This window comes from Bos taurus, chromosome 1, assembly GCF_002263795.3.
Source record: "Bos taurus isolate L1 Dominette 01449 registration number 42190680 breed Hereford chromosome 1, ARS-UCD2.0, whole genome shotgun sequence".
NCBI classification, from domain to species: domain Eukaryota; kingdom Metazoa; phylum Chordata; class Mammalia; order Artiodactyla; family Bovidae; genus Bos; species Bos taurus.
Genome location: NC_037328.1, coordinates 88,826,231 through 88,850,221, shown reverse-complemented (window position 1 = coordinate 88,850,221; position 23,991 = coordinate 88,826,231). Strand labels below are relative to the sequence as shown.

General features: G+C 39.0%; 1 pseudogene; it reads left to right on the top strand.

Moving 5' to 3' along the window:
* The first annotated feature begins 479 nt into the window (after positions 1-479).
* On the top strand, positions 480-1,392 carry LOC100140644 (basic immunoglobulin-like variable motif-containing protein; annotated as a pseudogene).
* Positions 1,393-23,991: the final 22,599 nt, after the last annotated feature.

The window sequence follows — 23,991 nt, the reverse complement described above, 5'->3', positions numbered from 1 at the left end:
GAGATATGAGAGACAGCAAATAAGCTGGGGGAGTTAAACTCACACATGTAGGATAATGACAGAGGAACAGTAAAATCAGGGGGAGACCTATCTGAAAGTGCATCGAGCTTTGTCATTAACTCCAAGCATCATATTTATAGGAGGACTGGTGATATGGAGAAATGGAGCATTTTTAAGGACAAACAGAAGTTTGTTTAAAGTCACACTGAATTTTTCAGTTTTGAAGAAATTTCCAGAGAAGCTTTCTTGTAGGACGTTTGAACTAAAGGGCTGGAGCTTGATGGAGAGATTTGGCAAAAGATCAGGATTTAAGAGCAACTGATTATAGATGAAGATTTAAAACAAAAATAAAGGACAGCAGCTTCTACAATGTGAAGTTTTAGAACAGAAGGTCAAGGGATAAAATTGGAATCTTCTGATTGTTGACAGACTGGAGGAGAATGAGGAGCTAGAGATAGTGGAAAGGAGTAAAAGAAAAAGGGAGGAGTAGGGTAAAAGGGAGTTTGGGAAGGACTGAATCTGTCAACAGAACAATAGCACTGAGCTATCAAGGAGTATACAGCACAAGAATTACACAGCACAATGGGAGCTGGAAACCTTCCAGCCATCACACAAGAATAAGCTTCACATATTTTGGGCTTTCAACCTCCATTTGAGGATATTAGGTTTGGCCCCTTCACTGGATATTCGATGCTTATGAGGTGGTTTAGACAAATTAATGACCACTTCCACATGGTTCTATATAAGCCTCATGGGAAGAATAAAACAGCTGGAGAAACTGCTTCCGGGGCCTTGTCGAAGTTAACTCATGGATTGAAAGATGAATCATTAGTTTATATCTATCATTGCCAAAATCATTATTTTTGTCCAATTGGCTTTGAAACAACCCCTGTTAAGGTGAATAAAGCATTTAGCAGGGGTCCCCTCATACCACAGGAAGCAGAATATTGTATCTTAATTGGAGAATCAAGCAGAAAAATTCTGCTATTCACTGTACAAAATGGGCAGATATTATTACTGATCTAAACACTCAAAATCCAGAATGTTTATATATCTGGCCCCTAGAGAGGGGGCTGCAGTATCAAAAGACAAAGAAGGTTGGAGGAAATTTGCACTGCATCTTAGCATTCCAGAGACTTGGCTGGCAAAGATTTGGCCTTTGGAACTTTCCATTTGGAACCATTAGACAGGAATCACAGCCTCTAACACATGCCCAGGGAATTGCCAAATCTGAGACTGAAGACAACATCTCCAAGAAGCAGCACAGGCGCCTGGGCCAGTCTTTCAGTGCTAGTTTCCATCAGGACTCGACATGGAAAAAGATGTCCAGTATCTACAAGAGAAGGAACAGTGGCTACCTACCATGGTTACAGTGATTACAGGAATGATTGATGACGCTGGGTACCTACAGTGGCTGTCACACACACAGCTGGTCTATGCAGGACTGCATTAAGGCAGTATGAGATTTTAAGTCTACGTTAAATAGGAACAGATCTTGTGGTACAAAGCATAACCTTGTAGATCCTCCAGTAAATAAGCTTGTGTATGATTGTGCTGTGCTGTGCTTAGTTCTCAGTCATGTCTGACTCTTCGCGACCCCATGGACTGTAGCTCATCAGGCTCCTCTGTCGATGGGGATCCTCCAGGCAAGCATACTGGAGTGGGTTGCCATGCCCTCCTGCAGGGGATCTTCCCAACCCAGGGATCGAACCTAGGTCTCCCGCATTGCAGGCAGATTCTTTACCATCTGAGCCACTAGGGTGATTTCAGATACATAAACAAATAAGCACAGATATTTTTGTCCTTTTAAAGTTAAGAATATTAAACATTCTGGACAGTTTTGCAAGGTCCAATAAAATTACATATAAACAAATCAGACACAGTTTCACTCAATACCATCACGATTTGAAATACTTAAGCATGAAGTGTTTTCTTATGACTAGACCCCCAGATATTTGTTGCAGTTCTATTCCTAAGCTCAAATTTTAAGGTACTAACTCTTTGCCCTTAAAAAAAAATTGGGGCTGTTGACTTCTAGTTTTTCTCTTGTGGTTAAAGCCCATTTAAAACAATTTAGTGAGTCTAGAAATTCTTTTTACTTGTAGTAGTATCTTGCCTGCCTCATATTTTTCCTTATTAACTTTCTCAGGATTCTCAATAAAGAGGCAAAAGAGAAAAGACTCCAGGCACTGATCTTTTCTGCTGGTGCAGATGGGTGACTTAGTGCCTCACCTCAGATGTTCAGGATCTTCTTGGTATGTTGTTGTTATATGTTGACGAGAACTTTAGGTCTTGACTTCTGTAAGTCTACAATAAACCTTGGTTTAGGGATAGAGTAAACAAACAAGTGGGCTTCCCTGGTGGCCCAGTGGTAAAGAACCAACCTGTCAATGCAAGAGACGAGGGTTTGATCCCTGGGTTGGGAAGATCCCCTGGAAAAGGAAATGGCAACCCACTCCAGTATTCTTGCCTGGGAAATCCCATGGACAGAGGAGGCTGGCGGGCTACAGTCCATGGGGTCGCAAAGAGTTGGACACGACTTAGCCACTAAAACAATAAAAACAACATCAAGGAATAAGGGGCTTCCCCAATGACTCAGAGGGTAGAGAATCTGCCTGCAATGCAGGAGACACAGGAAACATAGATTCGATCCGGGGTGCAGAAGATCCCCTGGAGGAGCGCATGGTGACCCACTCCAGCATTTTTGCCTAGAGAATCCAATGGACAGAGGAGCCTGATGGGCTACAGTCCATAGGGTCACAAAGAGTCAGACTTGGCTGAAATGACTTAGCACGCATGCACGTAAGGAATTCACTGTGGCTGCAGCATAAAGTATGTGTCAGAAAATGTATTCAGCAAAGAAAGCAAATGCCACCTTCCTTAAAAAGGATTCTAGGTTAATGGCAGGAATAACTTTTGTTACTCACCCTAGTAATAGCTTCTGTGAGAGCTACATCACTTTATATGCTTCAAGACATGGTCCTGTATTCCTCTGCAGGCACCCCTCCCCCTCCACTGCACATGCTTGATGTGTATTGACAAAAACTAAGTAGAACTGAATCTTGTTACAGCTGGCTGGGTATAAAGTGCTTTTTATTATGCAAACTTCTCCCTGCCAGTGTTTACCCACCAAACATAAATTGAAGAGCTAGTTAAGCACTTATGTAACAAATAGGAGGAGTCAACCAATGCAATTCTGAATCTCTTTTTTAAAATATTTTTTAAACTAAAGGATAGCCTTATTATAATTGTTTGGAGAAATGTTCTCCAGCTTACACCTTCCTTTTAAATATATAATAAAGTGCCAAAGAGTCTTCTTTTGCAGACAAAATCAATGCTCCTAGCTATAAGACATGAAAGGTAAAGTTATTTTATTTTCTGTGAATAAATTTGAAAGTACTGATACTTGCTGGAAATATTTGTTTACCAGGTCTCTTGCCAATTCATGTATATATTCATTCAACAACATTTTACTATATATTATACCACTTAAGTACCAAGAACCATGCAATGTATCTGACATAATAGGCAGTGAAAACAGAAACAGTCCCTAATCATGTTTAGCTCAAAGTTAAATAACACAAATAAATATATAAACACTGAAGTTTTTTGAAGAAAAGGAAAATGTGAATTTTTGAGAGCATAACACATATATTTTAAAAATTAGCCTGATTTGGAGATTGGTGAGAGCTTTCCTTAAAAATTATATTTAAGTTATAATCTAAACATCGAGTAAGCGTTAACTTGAAGGAGAAATAAGACGCTTCCAGACCAAGTCTACTGGGAATTTGCTAAGACAGATTCCAGGTGCTCTCACCACACACAAAAACAGATAACTATGTGAGGAACGAGATATTAATTAGCAATCATTTCACTGGGTGCTCAGGTGCTTCAGCACTGACTCTTTGCAATCCTAGGGACTGCAGTCCACTAGGCTCCTCTGTGCGTGGGATTCTCCAGGCAAGAATACCGGAGTGGGTTGCCATGCCCTCCTCCAGGGAATCTTCTCAACCCAGGGATCAAACCCATGTCTCCTGTATTGCAGGCAGATTATTAGTGCTGAACCACCAGGGGAGCCCAATCATTTCATTATGTAAATGTAAATCAAACCATCACGATGTACACCTTATGTGTATACAGTTTTCATTTTAAAAAGATTAAGTGGGGAGATGCTGTGGCTACAGGAAACTGGCAATGTTATCTTTACGTACTTATCCTCATCATATGCCTTTGTAATTGGAGTGCAGAATGATGTGGTGGAGCTCCCTGTGGTCTTCTAAGAATGATATAAATCAGAGATCATAGGATAAATAGGCTTCACCTTGAGAAAGGAGTCAGATTACTTCCTGCCAGTAGATCAAGGGAGAGCTCTTTCTTTAAGGATTTCTATAAGGGGCCCTCTACCAATTCTGTTTCCTTTAAGTCTTCATTCTCAGAAAAGAAATGGATCTAGCAAAAGTCTCCCACCAGGACACAGAAAGCAGGAAGATTTCTTTGGCAGTTTCCAAAAAGGAAGATGTTAGTATGAGACCACATCAAGTGATTGGTTTTAAACATCTAAAAAAAAAATACCTTGTCCTAGACTAAATAAAAATGAGGCAGCATAAGACAGTAAAAGTACTTAACTTTCTCAGGTTTATGAATGAAGATTCAGAGCTAAAGAAGCAATGAACAGCCACAAAGATGTCGTCTAGGCCTTTTTGTGCCAGGAGAACTCAAGCACAAGGAAACATATTATCCTTTCCTTCAGAGAGTGACAGAGAATGATATTTTTTGACTGCCTATTGAATTTATTTCATTTTCCTAATGTAGCATCTCTCAGTACATGATTTCACATTTGTTTATGCTCATGTAGCCAACTGTGCATTTTTACAGAAAGAGATCCGAGCTTTGAAAAAGAAGCAACATTTTTCACCAAAATGTAAATTCCTGAACAGATCGCTCTTCCCTGAAATATAAAATGTGAATAACAATTTTTCTTTTAACATTTTGTAAAAGCCTTGTAATGGTTATCTCTCAAGCAGCTAAACTCAAACGAGGTTCTCTCTACAGATCAAATCACTTCAATGAGCCAAACAGGGCAACAGAAATGTCAGTAATTGCTATCCTTTTATCTGAAGTCCTGTCTTTATGAGTTAAAAAAAAAAAAATCAAACTAGTCTTCAAAATCTCATCAAAGAAAATCAATCAAATGTGATAGCCAAAATGGTATTACAGAATCTGTTTTCATTTTTGATTAAAGTTTACATAAAGCTATTCAGAATCCAGACTTACTGCTATCTAAAATTTTAAATCATCCAAATGCTGTTGTGTGCTAAGAGTGTGCTTGCACACAGATGGAAAGTCCAAAAGAGGCATATTCCCTCTGACAACTGGTTCGGTGAATTCTTGAATGATCACAAAGAATTTATGTTGCTGTCCCTGTGGCCCAAACCTCTACTGTGTGAGCACCCCATGGATTTGTAGCAATCAACTCGCCAAGAAGACCCCTGTAAAGCATTCTATCAGTTCTCAGAGTTTTCTTCTCCCTCACTTTTTTCCACTATTATTGATAGGGAGAGTTTTTCCCTCATTAATAGCTCACATTCAATTCTCATGCTCCTTTTGGTAAAGCTTCTCTTGCATCAAGGCTGTTAGAAGGAGTGGTGCACATCAGGCAATGCCTGTTTCATTCCCTGTGAGCATCAAACAACTGTCATTCTGCTAAATGAGTTGTCATTAGCAGGCAGAGCTGTCTGAAGCCACACAGAAAGAAATCTAACTGAAGTAATGACTGTTGCAGGGGCCCTGATAGAGTTTAGAGGCTAGGGGTCCCCTTCCCCCACTTCCCAGTACCTTAAGCAGTCTTTCTAGAGTGGGGATGTGTGTCCTGGGACTGGTGACCTCAAATTACCTCTGAAATGTGGCACAGTACTTCACCTCTAGCATGAATATTCCCTCTTCTCAGCCAGCATTATTGGCAGGCACCTCATACACTGCCAAGCATGTACCAGAGTTGGGAATGATGATTAAGTTAGGATGACTTGCAAATATAAATTAGTAATGGTATCCTTAATTCACTTTAGAATTTCTGTGGGAAATTATGGCCTCAGCTTCCTTGGTCTTCTTTTATAGTTTTATTATGGTAATTTCAATATTAACCCCCAATTCAGACTTTATCATACTAATGAATATTCAACCCCCACACCTGTCTCTCTTTCTTTCATATAAATGGTACATTTTCGTATGCCCATATTTCATTTTCTCATGCCAAAATGTGTATTTTGTGGTTTATTGCTTTTCTATTGAACTCCTAAATTTGGACAAAATTAAAAAATAATCATATTTGTGACGTAAGAACTTTTCTAAAGATGAAAAGGTTATCATACATTGATTCAAAAAAGCATTAATTATTAATAGATCCCTCTGAGAACAGTTGTTCCCCAGATGAAGTCTCTCACTACTTAGAGGCTTACAAAAATATTAATGGAAATCTTCAAGTTACTTTAAATATTTCAAAAGTTAGTATTTATGTACTTGCCCAAAACAAGACTGCCTATAATGGACTAACTAAAATGTCAAGTTTCTTTCTTTTGGCTGGAGTTATATCATTCCTTCAAAATTCTCAAGGTGATCTCAGCAATTTTACCATTCCTCCCATGGATATATTATTGTACATAATATCTCAGTTCAGTTCAGTTCAGTTCAGTCGCTCAGTCGTGTCCAACTCTTTGTGACCCCATGAATCACAGCACGCCAGGCCTCCCTGTCCATCACCAACTCCCGGAGTTCACTCAGACTCACATCCATCGACATAATATCTACTGATATGCTACTGTTGTTGTTGTCATTTAGTCGCTAAGTCGTGTCCAATTCTTTTGTGACCCCATGGACCATAGCCTGCCAAGCTCCTCTGTCCATAAGATTTCCCAGGCAAGAATATTGGAGTGTGAGCCATTTCCTTCGCCAGGGAATCTTCCTGACCCAGGGATCAAACCTGCATCTCCTGCTTGGCTGGTGGATTCTTTCCCACTGGAGCTGCCTGGGAAGCCCACTGATATGCTCTATATCATAACTAAACGAATCCTTGATTATAGCTATGTGCATTAATTTTCACATAATACCTAATAACTTCATTATATAGCATAGTCAGGATAAGAATATTAACCTTGAATATAGAGGAATTTGTGAAAAAACAAAGTTTGCAATCCCTTTACAAGAGTCATCAGCTAGTTAGTGAAGAGCAGAGAGCAGCAGTGCTGTCTGGAGATGAGGAGCTGGGCTGTCACCCAGGCTTCCCCTACCAGCCCCTTCATCAATTTCTCAATATTTATCAACTTCACAATATTCCAGTGCAAATATAAATCTGGGTAAAGTGACAGTCACTATGTCAGGTATCTCTATGAACATTTATCTCAGGCTGGTGATAAGCTCTTACTGGCATTCACACTTTTTAAAAGAAAAGTGAGGAAATGAATTATATTAAATAAATGTAACTTGTTGAACAAAATCTTTCAGAGTATAAACTCCACTGATGAGGGATTAAGAATAACAAAAGGGGTCTTGGAAGGTAGAAAGTGTGAGATTCAGCATTCTAATCTATTTACTCATGATCATTTTTATTTTTTATTGAGATATAATTGGCAAATAACATTGTATTAGTTTTGTGTGTACAACATGGTGATTTCATATATGTGTATATTACAAAATGATTATCACAATGTGCATATTTTTTAAACCAGACTACTTTAGCTAGCAAAACTTGCTTGCAGGTGCATAATAAATCTTAAATATTGTGGTTATGCATTACCACAATAGTTAACATTCATTTATCAGTTGTAATAGTTACAATTATTTTTCTTATGATGAAAACATTTAAGTTCTATTTTCTTAATAACTTACAAATATACAATACAGTATCATTAACTACTGTCATGTTGTATATTACATACATTACATAAGTAAGTTATACTTGCTTATAACTGGAAGTTTGTACCTTTTTGACAACCATGGAATGAGTGAAGGTGGTTAATGATCATTTTTATCTCTAACTTTTGTTCTTGATAAGGTGGAGAAAATGCAGAAAACTACAGAGAAGAATATAACAGCCTATATTTAAACCCTCACCGAATTAATGGAAGTTTATATTCTGTCATTTTTTGCTTAATTTATTTTATAAAATAACAAAGCTTTTTAAGTTAACATTAAAACCCTTTTTGATCTCTCATGCAATCCCAGTTCCCACATTTCTTCCCCAAACTCAACCATTGCCATGAATTTATATCTTCCTAATGAAGTCACGAAGAGTCAGACACGACTTAGCAGCTAAACACAACAATGTTTTGAAGCTTTTGTTGAATATATTCGTGTGTCCCTAAATAGTATATATTATTGCTTTATGTGAATTTTAAATTTTACCCAAATGCTATCATACTTTAGATATTACTTGGCACTTTGCTTTTATTAAACTCAACATTGTGTTTTAAATCACTTAGGTTTAGTTTTATTTTATTATTGAATAGTAATTATACCACAATTTATCTTAATGTTCTTACTAATGGACATTCAGGTTATTTCCTAATTTTTTGGGCTACAAACAATACTGCACTAAAAATAGTTATGTGTGTCTCCTGACACACATGTCTAGGAGGCAAGATGCTTAGGTAAAAATACAACAAATTCAAAGCCTTCCAATGGTTCTAGGATAAAAATCCACAGGGTTTAGATGATAAAAAGAGCTCATTAAAGCAAGCATGGGAGAGAAACAACATTATCTCTTTTGGTAACAGAACAGTCTTGATGAGGAGGTTAATATGTTTTAAATGGTGTCTTTACAAAATACATTAAATAGAACTAAGGAAAAATACATTTAATTTTTGATTACAGAATATCACTCCTTTCTGTAAGAGAAAACCATTCAAAGCAGGTAAAGTGATCACAGACATATTCAGTTTCCAACAAGAGCGTGTTCTCACTCCTGCATCCTCCCTTCTGGATCTGGCCTGAGTTCTGAATTTTCAGCATCACCTCTCCAGCGTAGTCCCTCCACTCTAGCCAAACCGCCCCACTTACCACACTCTAAGCAAAACTTCTATTGATACTTCACCTCTTCCATGCCTTTGCTCCTGGTGTGCCCAGCCTGGAGAGCCCCTGCCCCAGTTCATGGCGGTTTTTCTCTCCTTTCCATTCCTGTAATCTTAGTCTGAGCATCTCACTCATACTTAATCACTGGCATCTTTGTTGCAAGTGACATAAGTTTTGACATAATGCAAATCAGGTCTTCAAGATCTCAGCCAAGCAGTTTTCAGATTCTGCTGCCTTCAAGTTAAAGGGTTGTATAACAATGATACATTTATCCTAGTCTTTTTCCTCAGAGGCAGAACTTTTCTTTCAAGGTTTTGTGAGTCATAACAATGGTACCCATGTTAATGAGACTACTGTATTATAATAAACATAACCAGCATTTGTGAATAGTTTCCTATGGCTCCAGGTCTGTGCTAAATATTCGATATGTACTATTTCATCAATTCTTAAATGGCTCTGAAGAAATGAAGGCGCAGAGAGATTAAATAAGTTGCTTTAGGTCACACAGCTGGTAGGCAGTTGAGTCAGGCTTCAAACACAAGTCTGTCTCATTTCGCAGCCTGATCACTTTACATTGCCTTCCCTGTTAATAATTAAAGAAATATGTTCCCTTTCTCTATAGAAAGCTATTTAAAAGTACAATACCCAAGGAAGGAAAAGCAGCAGGGAGGAGTAACGAGAGTGTTGAATCTGGATCCACTTCACCTTGAGTTCAAATTCTACCTCTATTATTTACTAGCAGCATGCAGAGTTATTCTTACAGTCCTAGTTTCTTTAAGATAGAATGTCCCCCAAGATCCTTGTCTGTTGATACACAAATAATATGCAGTCTTTGTAGATTTTCTTATTCTGTGTTGTCATAGCATTTGTTGCATTTCTCTGTTTCAGTAGCTATATCATATCATTCTTCTGTATATTTTTTCATTATATTCATTTTTTACCTACTTGATATGTTGGGGGCTTCCCAGGTGGCACAGTGGTAAAAGAATCTGCCTACCTAAGAATAAAACCACCATATGACCCAACAATGCCACGTTTAGGCAAATACCCTGAGGAAACCAGAACTGCAAAAGACACATGTACTCCAATGTTCATTGCAGTACTATTTACAATAGCTAAGACATGGAAGCAACCTAGGTGTCCATCAGCAGATGAATGGATAAAGAAACTGTGGTACAGATACACAATGGAATACTACCCAGCCTTAAAAAGGAAGGCATTTGAATCAGTTCTAATGAGGTGGATGAATCTAGAGCCTATCATACAGAGTTAGATAAGTCAGAAAAAGAAAAACAAATATCATATATTAATGTGTGAATCTAGAAAGATGGTACTGATGAGCCTACTTGTAGAGCAGCAATGAAGATGCACACATAGACAACAGACTTGTGGACAAAGGTGGGAGGGAGGAAGGAGAGGGTGAGCTGAATGGAGAAAGTATTATGGAAGCATATACATTACCATGTGTAAAATAGATAACCAGTGGAAATTTGCTGTATGACTCAGGGAATTCAAACTAGGGCTCTGTAACAACCTAGAGGGGTGGGTAAGAGTGGGAGCTAAGAGGGAGATTAAAGAGGGAGGGGACATGTGTACACCCATGGCTAATTCATGCTGATGTATGGCAGAAGTCAAACCAATATTATAAGGCACTCATCCTTCAATTAAAAATAAATACATAAAAAAAGAATCTGCCTGCCAATGAAGGAGACACAGCAGGAGCAGCTTCAACCCCTGGGTCAAGAAGATCTCCTGGAGAAAGAAATGGCAACCCATTCCAGTATTCTTGCCTAGAAAATTATATGGACAGAGGAGCCTGACAGCTCAAGTTCATGGGGTCACAAAGAGTCAGACACGACTAAGCATGCATGTGTGCACAATGCCAGATACACTAACACAATGGTGAAACTCACACAATAGCCCTGCTCTCATAGAACTTAGATTCCAACAGACAGTGAGAGAGATAGTTAAATAAGAACAGATTTTTTAAAAATACCTTTATAAAAATATAAAGCTAGATAAATTCTATATAAAGAGCTAAAATTTGGGTGATAGAGAGCAATTTGCTAGCTATTTTAGACTGAGGAATAAGGAAAGACATCTCTGAGAAAGTGAAATTTAAGCTACTAAATGAATCACAAGAAGGATTTTAGCCTTGCAAATATTGGGTGAGAGGAAGTCTCAAGTAGAGGAAAGAGCTAGTAGAAAGAACCCAGGTTCTTGCCCTACTGGACCATGAGCTCCACCCAGAACCACTTTTATGCATTTCTGATTGCTTCCCTATGGTGTATTTTAGCATGCTACTCTATTCTTTATTAATGAACCGCTGCTGAAATAATGTGTGCAATAAATCATATAATTTCTCTGCTTAAAATCTTTCAGTGACTTCTTATTGGATGCAGAATAAAGTCCAAAACTGTAATGTGAAAGCTTTAAGAAAATAAGAATCACACATGTCTGGTTTGCCCTATCTCCAAGCCCTGGCATGAAGTAAATGCTGTACTCATAGAACAACAATAAACAAACATGCAAAAGAACCTGAGCACTGTATCCCAGTCCTTCAGTTCCCCTCAAGGGATTACGACTCACTTTCCTGTTTATATTTTAAACCACTCCCTTACCAGTGCTGGCCCTTTGCCATTCAGCATATGCATTTTTTTTTCTACCTGAAAAACAAAACCAACTGACAGTAACAACAAAAAAATATTTCCATTAGCTGGCACATTCTTCCTTCCTGAGTGACACAGATTCACTTGTCATTCACACTTGGAATGTTGTTTCTATCCACATTTGTAAATTGTCCTAACATACCAGGTGGCGAACTGGTAAAGAATCTGCCTTCAATGCAGGAGACATGAGTTCAATCCCTGGGTCAGGAAGAGGAAATGGCAACCCACTCCATTCTTCTTGCCTGGAAAATTCCATGGAGAGAGGAGCCTGGTGGGCTGCAGTCCATGAAGTTGCAAAGAGTCAGACATGACTGAGCAACTGAGCAGGCACATCTAACGTACATAACCACCTAATCAATGAGCGTATTTTTTTTCTCACCTTACTAGACTACTAGACTTCCTCTGATGCTGCCAATCTCATGTTCCTGTATTTCACAGAGCATTGCTTCTGATCAAGAAACTCACTTCACAGCAAAAGAAGTGTGCAATGGGCCTATGGTCATGGAGTTCACCATTATATCTTACTATGATCTTCACTTCCCTGAAGCAGCTGGTTTAAGAGAATGGTGAAATGGACTTATTACAGTTCCAGTTAAGTGGCAATTCTTTGCAAGACTGGGGCAAAGTTCTCTAGAAGGCTGTGTATGCTTTGAATCAGCATCCAATATATGATATCACACCTCCAAAAGCCAGGATGCAGGGGTCCAGAAATCAAAGAATAGAAATGGGAAAGGACCATTCAGTAATACCCCTCGTGACCCACCAGCAACATTTTTGCTTCCTGTTCCTGTGACTTTATCCTCTGCTGGCCTAGAGAGCTTAGATCCAGAGAGAGGAATGCTTCCACCAGGAGACACAACAATGATCCATTGAACTGGAAGTTAAGACTGCTCCCTGGCCATTTTGGAGCACCCCCCAAATAAAGTCTGTCACTGTCTCCATTGTTTCCCCATCTATTTGCCATGAACTGATGGGGCCAGATGCCATGGTCTTTAGTATTCTGAATGTTGAATTTTAAGCCAACTTTTTCACTCTCCTCTTTCACTTTCATCAAGAGGCTCTTTAGTTCTTCTTTGCTTTCTTTCATAAGGGTGGTGTCATCTGCATATCTAAGGTTATTGATATTTCTCCTGGCAATCTTGATTCCAGCTTGTGCTTCATCCAGTCCAGCATTTCTCATGATGTACTCTGCATATAAGTTAAATAAGCAGGGTGACAATATACAGCCTTGACGTTCTCCTTTCCCGATTTGGAACCAGTCTGTTGTTCAATATCCAATTCTGTTACTTCTTGACCTGCATACAGATTTCTCAGGAGGCAGGTCAGGTGGTCTGGTATTCCCATCTCTTTCAGAATTTTCCACAGTTTGTTGTGTTCCACACAGTCAAAGGCTTTGGCATAGTTAATAAAGCAGAAGTGGATGTTTTTCTGGAATTCTCTTGCTTTTTCAATGATCCAGTCGATGCTGGCAATTTGATCTCTGGTTCCTCTGCCTTTTCTAAATCCAGCTTGAACATGTGGAAGTTCACAGTTCACGTATGGTTGAAGCCTGGCTTGGAGAATTTTGAGTATTACTTTGCTAGCATGTGAGATGAGTGCAATTGTGCAGTAGTTTGAGCATTCTTTGGCATTGCCTTTCTTCAGGACTGGAATGAAAACTGATTATTTGGGCGGGGGGTTGGGGGGGAGCTCCAAAATCACTGCAGATGGTGACTGCAGCCATGAAATTAAAAGACGCTTTCTCCTTGGAAGAAAAGCTATGACCAACCTAGACAGCATATTAAAAAGCAAAGACATTACTTTGCCAACAAAGGTCCATCTAGTCAAAGCTATAGTTTTTCCAGTAGTCATGTATGGATGTGAGAGTTGGACTATAAAGAAAGCTGAGTGCCAAAGAATTGATGCTTTTGAACCATGGTGTTGAAGAAGACTCTTGAGTGTCCCTTGGACAGCAAGGAAATCCAACCAGTCCATCCTGAAGGAAATCAATCCTGAATATTCATTGGAAGGACAGATTCTGAAGGTGAAACTCTAATATTTTGGCCACCTGTTGCAAAGAACTGACTCATTTGAAGAGACCCTGATCCTGGGAAAGATTGAAGGCACAAGGAGAAGGGGACAACAGAGGATGAGATGGTTGGATGGCATCACCGACTCAATGGACATGAGTTTGAATAAACTCCGGGAGTTGGTGATGGACAGGGAAGCCTGGCGTGCTACAGTCCATGAAGTCGCAAAGAGTCGGACACAAGTGAGCAACTGAACTCAACTGAACTGGCCATTTTGAATTCCTTATGCTTATAAACCAACAGGCAAATAAGAGTCATGGTGTTGGCTGGTATGATTATTCCTGAATATTACAAAGAAATTACTATTACTCCATCATGGAGATAGGGAAGAGTGCACGTGGAATCAATACAAAAGATCTCTTAGGACATCTCCTAGTATTAACATGCCCCGTAATTAATGTGAAGGGAAACTACAGCAACCCAACCCAGGCAGGACTGCAAATGGTCCAGGCCTTTCAGGATTGAAGATTAGAATCACCCTATCAGGTGAAGAAGCATGTTAGTTGAAGTGTTTGCTGAAGGCAAAGGAAATATAGAATGGGTAGTAGAAGTTATAAACACCAGCTAGACTACGTGACCGCTTATGGAAATGAGAACTATAATTGTCATGAGTATTTCCTCCTTATTTTCCTATGCATATGCTTATGTGTGTGTATATATGTATGTATATGTATATATGTATATTATATGCCTTTCCTGGTGACTGTATGTATATGGTTTTCCTGGTGACTCAGACAGTGAAGAATCTGCCTGCAATGTGTAAGAACCAAGTTTGATCCTTGGGTCAGAAAGATCCCCTGGAAGGGAATGGCAACCCACCCCAGTATTCTTGCCTGGAGAACTCCATAACAAAGACTACAGTCCATGGGGTTGCAAAGAGTTGGACACGACTGAGCAACTGACACACTTATTCTATTTCTCTGGAAAATCCTAACATATTCCCTCTTTCCTAAACTTTTGGTTTTCCTTTTATTTCTCCAGTTACCCATTAATCTTCCTCATGAGTTGTTCACTCCTCACTTTCCTGCCGTAAGTAATTTATGCTCATCTCTTTGTTCTTTTTGATTTATGCATAATACCTGAAGAAATAAACCCAAACTCATAGCAACACCTAATGCCTATATAACTATAATACTCATATCTTACTGTTACTCTAGATATTGCCTGTATGTCACAGACCTGTATAATAATGGTCATTATTTACTGATTGCTTATCACAATATAGGAACTGAGCTTAAAACTTTACAAATGCTTTTTATTTCTCCAAACTTCTGAAGTAGAGGAATAATTATTTTCATTTTACACAGGAGGAAACAAGGGCTTTGACAGGTTAATCGTTTTGCCCAAGACTACATAAATAGTGACAAATCTGGTCTTTGAATACAAGTTGCCTGACTTTGGAGTCCATGGTTTTAAGCACTATATTATGTTGCTTTATATTCAAGGATTATTTAAGATAAATTCTTTCATGCATCTTAATTGCAAATTGTGTTGAATATAATTCATAAGGATCCAAACTGAATATCATGTATTCAGAAAAGATTTTCCTAAAAATATGCTTCTGCCTAAGGAAACCTTATGTTTTACTGTTCTATTTGTTTAAAATTGCTTATCTGTGCATTTCTTCACAAAGCTTTTCTTGGAAGAAGAACCTTCAGGATAAAACAAAACCTATTAAAGCACAGAATGTATCTGCTTTGATCAATGGTTCAGGATAAAATTTCCAGCCTGGATTTTTGTTTTGTTTGGTTTTGTTTTACTTTGCTCTTGGTTAATGCTCTAGTGGGCTCTTTACACCAGGAAATGGTGGATAATCAGTCTATTAATGAATGAATTTCTTTTCTCTAAGGAAGTAGATGAGACAGACATATGGAGAAGAGATGCTTAACCAGGTTATTAGACAAATGGATCAAACATTCAAGTGTATAAAGGCAAAGCAAAATGCTGAAACAGAGAGCGGGTAAGGGCATGGGGCTGCAATTAGATATGAGTTCCGCAGCCACCTTGAAATTTGACCATGGGAAATCATTTACACAAGGTTGCTCCATATTTGCATGTGTCATATTCCTCATGTATAATGATAGTAATAGCTACTTCTTAAGATTCTTGTAAGTGGTAATAAGATCTGCTGTGGGTAAGATAGTGCCTTGAAAAGTGAGAGTGTTAGTCACTCAGTCATGTCGACTCTTTGTGACCCCACGAACAGTAACCTGCCAGGCTCCTCTGTCCATGGAATTCTCCAGGCAAGAATACAGGAGAAGAATCCCTTCTCCAGGGGATCTTCCCAACCCAGGGATGGAACCCAGGTTTCCTTCATTGCAGGCAGATTTCTTTACCATCTGAGCCACCAAGAAAGCCTTACACACAGTAAATATTCAACCAAAGTTGGCTGGGTTATTATTACCTATGCCTTCTTAACATCCACCTACTCTGAATGCTCTACCATGAGACCACATGCCAGGCAGTCATGGCTGCTGTCCGTAGCATTGCAGTGTATTCTATCAGACATGCCATCTGGTTTAGATAAAGATATTAGTATATGTTTCTAATTCCACCTTAGAAGAGGAAGCATGCTAGTGAGCCATGACTGCTTAATGACAGGAAAACCACCTGGAATCCCTACACACTTAGCAAGGTGTAGCAACATTAACAGTTTGTGTAGAATAGAGAAAAATTAGACTTAACTCTATCTTGTTTCAGTCTCATACCTGACTTAATCAAACTGTCTGAATATATAAACAGCATGAAGATTGAAAAGCAAGCCCAGGGAAATCCAGAGAAATATTTTGTATTTTTACATAGACTGTTTCATGGGCTTCCCAAGTGGCGCTAGAGGTAAAGAATCCGCCTGCCAATGAAGGAGACAAAAGAGACTCCGGTTCCAGAAGACCCCCAGAGGAGGGTGTGGCAGCCCACTCCAGTATTCTTGCTTGGAGAATCCCCATGGACAGAGAAGCCTGGGGGGCTACAGTGCATAGGGTTGCACAGAGTCAGATACAACAGAAGCAACTTAGCACACACACTTGCATGGTAAAAATAGTCATCCAAATTTATCTACAATAATTATATTTCACATCTGTATTTACTGTGTATGGTACTTTTTCTGTACATACTAGTTAATTTGATCCTTATAAAAATACTGTAGGCTAAGGAAACTATCATTTACCTATCACCAATTTATATGTTCTAAATATTTTCATTCTTGGAAGTTTGGTATAAATTTTCTGATTTCATGGTTAGTGTGCCACAAAGAGCATTCGCTCCACAGTTTCCTCATTTAAGAGACTATGACTTTCTCCTAGGATACTTTTATGCTGTAATAAAGTCCTAATTAATGGATTTATCCATTTACTGTATAATAACAATGACAACATTAGGTTGTGCAAATCCGAGAGCTTCGTATTACTGAGTTAGCATGTATTTTCCCATTCTGTCTAGGTTCTCTAGCCCCAAAACACTTTTAGTCATGAGCTTCACTATTAAAACATGATCTCTCAGGAAGTGCTTGCAAAATGTTAAAGGAAGACACAGAAGGAGGAAAGAGGAAACTGATGGCTCAGGGAAAAATTGCCTAACTTCCCTTTCTCCTGTGGCACCACTCTTTCCATTTTCCCTACAGAGGCCCTCACGTTTCCAAATCAGGTTCCTTTTGACCAACACACAGCAAGAAGCCAAAATGCTAAGATGCCGAGTTTGTAGCACAAGAGGGTTTATTCACAAGGCAGCTAAGTGAGGAGATAGCAGTACACATCAGAGACTTGGGGTATTTGTGAGATGGAGAATAAAGAAACAGGGTGTCTGAGATGTGGCCAGCATGGGAAAAAGTGATCAGAAAAGGTGCAGACTCTTGGTTCTACACAGGCATACCTAGGGACAGGCCCCTGCACATTCAAAAGATTACCGTGCACACATATGCCCTGTGGAAGGGTCAGTGGTGCCATCCAGTATTAACCAGCTCAGCTCAAACAAGACACAGCTGACTAACTCCAAGTTCCCAGGAAAACAGCTCAGGCCAGCGTCCTGTTTAGGCTGTGTGCTGCTTGAAGGACATCCTTGTCTTTTGTAGCAACAATTAAAACCTCCTTGATGAGTGAAGGCAGGTTAAAGGTGAAATGGGTTTGACTAATGATTACCTGTGGTTTTACTCAAGCTGCCAGCATTCTAGCCACTCTCCTAGACCTGACCCTCCTTTAGCTGAAATTTAAGATGCCCCTAAGTACAGAGGACACATCACTGATTCCATGCAGTTCTGTAGAAACAGCTGACTAGGGACCACTTGGCAGGATTGTTCAAGATGCTCTTGGCAACGTGTTTGATATCTCGTCCCGGGAGCCCCCAAATAGGTCTCTCTGGCCTGTGACATCCTCTCTCAATGCAGCTACAGCTTTGTGCATCTCCTTTGGGGAGGAAGCACCTCACAACCAGCTGTTCCCTCAGTGCATCTCTGACCTTGATCTGGGTCACAGATCAGTGAACCAATCTTGCATCCCTCAGTGCCTCTAAGTTCCATGCACCCACACAAAATCAGGATGAGAACTCAGTGTTCTTTCACATATTTTGAGCAAAATAAAACCCTCAACTTTGTACATAGCAAAAATAATGCAAATCTTCCCCAAATCTAATAAATGCAAATCTTTCTCAATCTAGTAAACCTATATTTGAGACAACAAGTAAGTTCATCCAAATGGATGTTTATTTTCAAATCGCTGAATGCATATGTAAAAACCACCATTTTCCCACACACTAGAAAATTCTATGATTAATACTATCAACATCATTTGAAATTCAAGTTTACTAATATGCTCTTTACTCTTGCACAAAAACTCAAAGTCCCATTCTGACAAGGTTGGACATGCTTCTTTTGTAGAAGAGATTAATTATATTTACATAAAGAAAAAGAAAACAATATTAGCATGACATTTTCCCCTCTACTTTGAAGACTCAGTTTTCATATAACTGTTTGTGACTGAAGTGGATATTTTAAAGATTAAAAGTCTCTTACTATATGTCCAATAAAGTAAATCATGAGGGTGACTTACCAAGTCAGACAGCACATTAGTGGTGGAGATAGGATTCAAAGCCAGACATTAGACTAAAGGAAAGGCCATCTTGCTATGGCCGTGCCCCACCCCCTCTTTTAGAGTAGTAACATGCCTGAATATAACCTATTGTATCACTCTGTGTACTGCTATATTATATCATTATGTACCTGCATGCCTGTGAAGTAGTAGATCATCAGATCTTCTGTGTAGAGAAACATACATGCAAGCATACACACACACACATTTGGGTATGTCCCCTGAATGTGTATAATGCATACACATATACATACCACACAAAATTCTATCCCAAGATTCACTTTCTAAGAAGCAGTGTTCTTACAGATTGTTATTTGTATTATCATGAGATTTTTTTTTTATTGAATAGTGACCACAGTATGAGTGGTCAAACAATCTTTATGCTAAGTTTGTGCTAAGGAACCACCATCAGTAAATCTAGACCCCCCCCCTCCATATACCAACTACCCTTCGATTAACTGCACTGATCCAATTAAAGAATGTATTGAATGGAACTGAATCATAGAGTCAGAAAGTGGAGCATTTCTTTCACTTTCAAAAAGTGAAAGCTTTTTATATAAGATCATTATGTCATTTTCATTGTTTCCTTGTAGGAAGAGAAAGAATAGTACTTGTTTAACATGTTCTAATACGAAGAGAACTTTAGCACAGAATATCTGGTTCAATCTTCCCGTTCACCAATAAAATTTAAAAGTAGCTGTGGTTTTTTTTAATCCCATTTCCCAGATGAGGCCCAGAGACCCTAAATAAATGGCCCATGTCCTCATACTGATAGGGGCCACAGTCTGAATCCCAACACAGGGATCGACTCTTGAGCTAATGTGTCTTTCCTCTCACCACCCCACATGCCAGGAATACTCCAGAAGGAGCGAGAGGGCGGGAAGCTAAACTGAGGGAATCGGGGAAGACAGGCTTGACTTGTGCAAATCCAGAGCCAAGGCAAAAGCTAGATTCCTGAGTTCTCACTTCTACTGTTGGGCTGTCTTTGCCCACCCTAACCTTGTCACAAAACAAGGGGAAGCAGATCCTGGAGAAGGAAGAAAATGAAGGGAGATACCAAGTACTCAAGAGGGTGCTCTCGTAGATCATTTACCATCTGGAACGAAGACACAGAGTGGTGGATTAGCTAAAGTTGCTTTAGTTGCCACAGTCTTTATCACCTCTTCCCCTCAACAAAGATATAATATTTATTGTAGAGAATGTGGTTTATATTCAAACACAGTTTCAACACAATCTTCTAGCCACACCCTTCCTCCAGTGCTTTCAACCAGATTATTACCCCTAAACTTCTTGCTATAGAAATGTGAGGCCATCACTTGTTCCTTTATATTACAGCTAATGCTTCTTTATTTCCTAGGGAAGTGATCCACCCCACCCTGGTATAACCCATAGTATGCTATGTGGGTAGCTATGAGAGAGTGCAAGACAGAGATTCAATTCTCAGTTATGGACAAAGGAAAGTTTATACAAAAATTAGACCAAGAAGTTGAAGTAAGAAGTGGGGAGGAGAGTAGAGGAGACTTAGAGGAGTTATGGAATATTAATAGAAATATTCCTAATAAAACTCAAGCACAGATGTACAAGGTCAGATTTCGGTGTAGGGGGGAGGAATCACTAAGGAAAAGTAAATACTTTGAGGGGGGAAAGGTTTAAAAATGTCTTCATTACAGCGACAATTTGGGGCAAAAATAAAATCAGAAGAGGAAGAGAGCTATCAGGACTTCATACGCTACAAAGCCTAAATTAGCTTTCAGTTTGGGAGAAAGTACACTACCAGATGCCAGGTTCAACCAAAATGCCTCTGGCAAATGCAGAAACACTAACAAAGCAACCTGCAGCTGAGGAACAAATGGCTGGGCACTAAACAGAGAGGCCGGTCCTCACACACCAGCTCCTTCAAAAAGACTGATGTCTGTGCCCTGGGACATCACAGGAACTTTCCACACGTAATGTGCCTTCATGAGATCCAGAGAGCTGCCGCAAACCAAACCTCTGTTCTACATCCTAGAGCTATTAAATACAATAAAATAAAATGTATATAGCACTCAAAGTACCTAAGCAAAATTTAAGCTTAAAATTTATTAAACCTGCCCTAGGATGATTTTTCCCACACACTTCAAGGAACAGGGGAATATGCGCCCAAGAATTTTGTACTGGTAAGAAAACACAACCTCAAGAACAACAGAATGAGTCAATCTTAAAGGAAATCAACCCTGAATACTCATTGGAAGGACTGATCCTGAAGATGAAGCTCCAATACTTTGGCCACCTGATATGAAGAGCTAACTCATTAAAAAAGACCCAGATGCTGGGAAAGATTGAGGGTAGGAGGAAAAGGGGATGACAGATGATGAGACGGTTGGACGGTATCACTGATGCAACAGACATGAACTTGGGCAAACTCCAGGAGATGGTGAAGGACAGGGAGGCCTGGCGTGCTGCAGTCCATGGGGTCGCAAAGAATCTGACATGACTTGGCAACTGAACAAAGAAAACACAACTTATTCAGTAAAATTGTTACAATGGTCATAAAAAGGATCAAGTGTCTCATTCATTTATTTGTGTCTTCAAATATTCAAAAACACCTACCTTGTACCAGTTGGGCTCTGTGCTAGACACTGGAAATACAAAACAAATATATCTGATTTTTCAAATGATTCCTCTCAGTAGACTCTATACTGATTGAATCTGAGTCAGAATCTGCTTTTGATTCGGAGCCCCAGGTTCTGATAGACCAGAGAGGGAACCAAGAAAGTTTTGAGAATAGCATCTTGGGAGAACCAGTTGCAGGAATAGGAATGGGCAGCTTGGGGATCCTGTAGGCACTTGATCTCTTCAAACATTTAAAGAGCTAATTGTCACATAGAGGGTAGGTGTGTCCTGTCAGGTCCAGAGGACAGAACCACAGAAGTCATAGAGATATTTTGACTTAATAAAAACAAGGAGCCGACAAGAATTCCCTAGAGGTCCAAATTCAATCCCTGGGTGAGGAGCAACTAAGATCTTGCGAGCTCACAGAGCAGACAACAACAGCAACAAAAACAACAACACAGCTAAACAATCTAAGACAATAATAATAATAAATAAGGAGCAGAATGAGCTGCCTTAGAAAAGTGTGAATGTACTAACTGAAAATACTCAAATAGAAGCTGAATAATCATCTAATTAGAACTATCGTAAGGAGGCTTCCAGCTCTTGTCTAAATTAAATCTGTTAATCTCTGTTAGATTTTGGAAGAATCTATCTTATTGATTCTTTTTATATTGACTGTCATAAGATTAGCATTTCATAACTTTAAAATTATGCTTTATTATCTATATTGGGAATTTTTTACTGATAGGATTATAAAAATGTGGACTCAGGAAGCAATAAATACACTCAACTTTGTGGATCAGGATGGAATAGGTGTCTTTAGTTCTCTAGGCTCCTGGTGAAGCCCAGGTCTCAGAAATTTATTTAAAAGTCCATTTCTCCTATTTTCACCTAAGTTTCACACTGAAAAAATAGTAAGGGTATCAATGGTACTTCCTCAAAGTGCAAGCCTAAGCATTCTTACAGTTAGGGACCACTTGGTTACTGCTTTTTAGACGGAAATAGCTCATTATCACTCGTTGGTCATGAAATACACATTTTAAGCACTTTATGGCCAAGTATGCATCATTTGTATGAATGTTACCTTATTTAATTGAATGTCTGGCCAGCCAGTTGTTATTTTGGTCCTGGGTATTACAAGCCATCTTGATGGAGGCTATCAAATTGCTTTCCAAATCTGTTGAACTGGCAGTTGTTATAGGATTAACTGGATCAACAGAGTCTAGAGAATCTGAAGTTGAATCAGAATTGGATTCCTCTACTAGATAATCTTTATCCTCTTTGCAATCATCCAAAAAATCTTCAATACTCCTGTTTCTCCTTATAAAAGTCAATTCTTTAACACTAAGAAATTTTTACTGTTTTGTTGGAGTTTTTCTGAGCACTTTAGTCTCCTATAATTGGATAAATAAAAAATACAGTGTGTGGGTCTGTGTGCTCAGTCATGTGTGACTCTTTGATACCCCCTGGTATGCAGCCCACCAGGCTCCTTTGTTCATGGGATTCTCCAGGCAAGAATACTGGAGCGGGTAGCCATTTTTCTCCTCCGGGCGATCTTCCCGACCCAAGGATCGAACCCTCCTCTCCTACGTTGGCAAGTCAATTCTTCACCACTGAGCTATCTGAGAAGCCCAAAAAGTACAGTAGAAACATATAAAAATGGGTAATGGAGTGACAGAGTAGGTGTCAAATATTAATGTAATTTAGAACTATAATATTTGGAAAGTGAAAGTGAAGTCGCTCAGTCATGTTCGACTCTTTGTGACCCCCATGGACTGCAGCCTACCAGGCTCCTCTGTCCATGGGATTTTCCAGGCAAGAGTACTGGAGTGGGTTGCTATTTCATTCTCTAGGGGATCTTCCCAACCTAGGGATCAAACCTGGGCCTCCCACATTGCAGGTAGATGCTTTACCGGCTGAGCCACCAGGGAAATCCAATATTTGTAAGGGTGATGCCAATCATAAGAACAGACTAGTCTGAAACAAAAGTATATGGAAAAGTTTATAATATAATCAAAAAGTGCCCCAATTAATGGTATTGGTTTCTTGGGAGAAACCTAGATTTCTACTTTTTGGCATTATAATTTTTAATCAAGATTTTTAAAATTATATATAAATAGAGTAAGCCATACTGACAGTAGGAGAATATAAATTTTTCTTTTGAATGACATCATGGTGGAGAAAGTCTTTCTGGGCATGACACCAAAAGCAGAAGCCAAAAGTAAAAGACTGATAAATGCAATTACCTAAAAATTAAGTAAAATTATCCCATATAACAACAAAGATAATAATTAAATACAAACATAAACTGGGAAAACTATTTGCAACATATTTGAGGTGAATACATAAATAGTTCTTAAAATGAATATGAAAAAGAGAAAAAAGTAACCCCCCAAATTGCCTTAGGACATGAAGAAGCAGCCAGTAAAGAAGAAATAAAAATGACTCATGTTTTAAAAGCTGACTCATTAAAAATCAAATAAATAAAAATTATAAAGACAATACAATGTAATATTTATC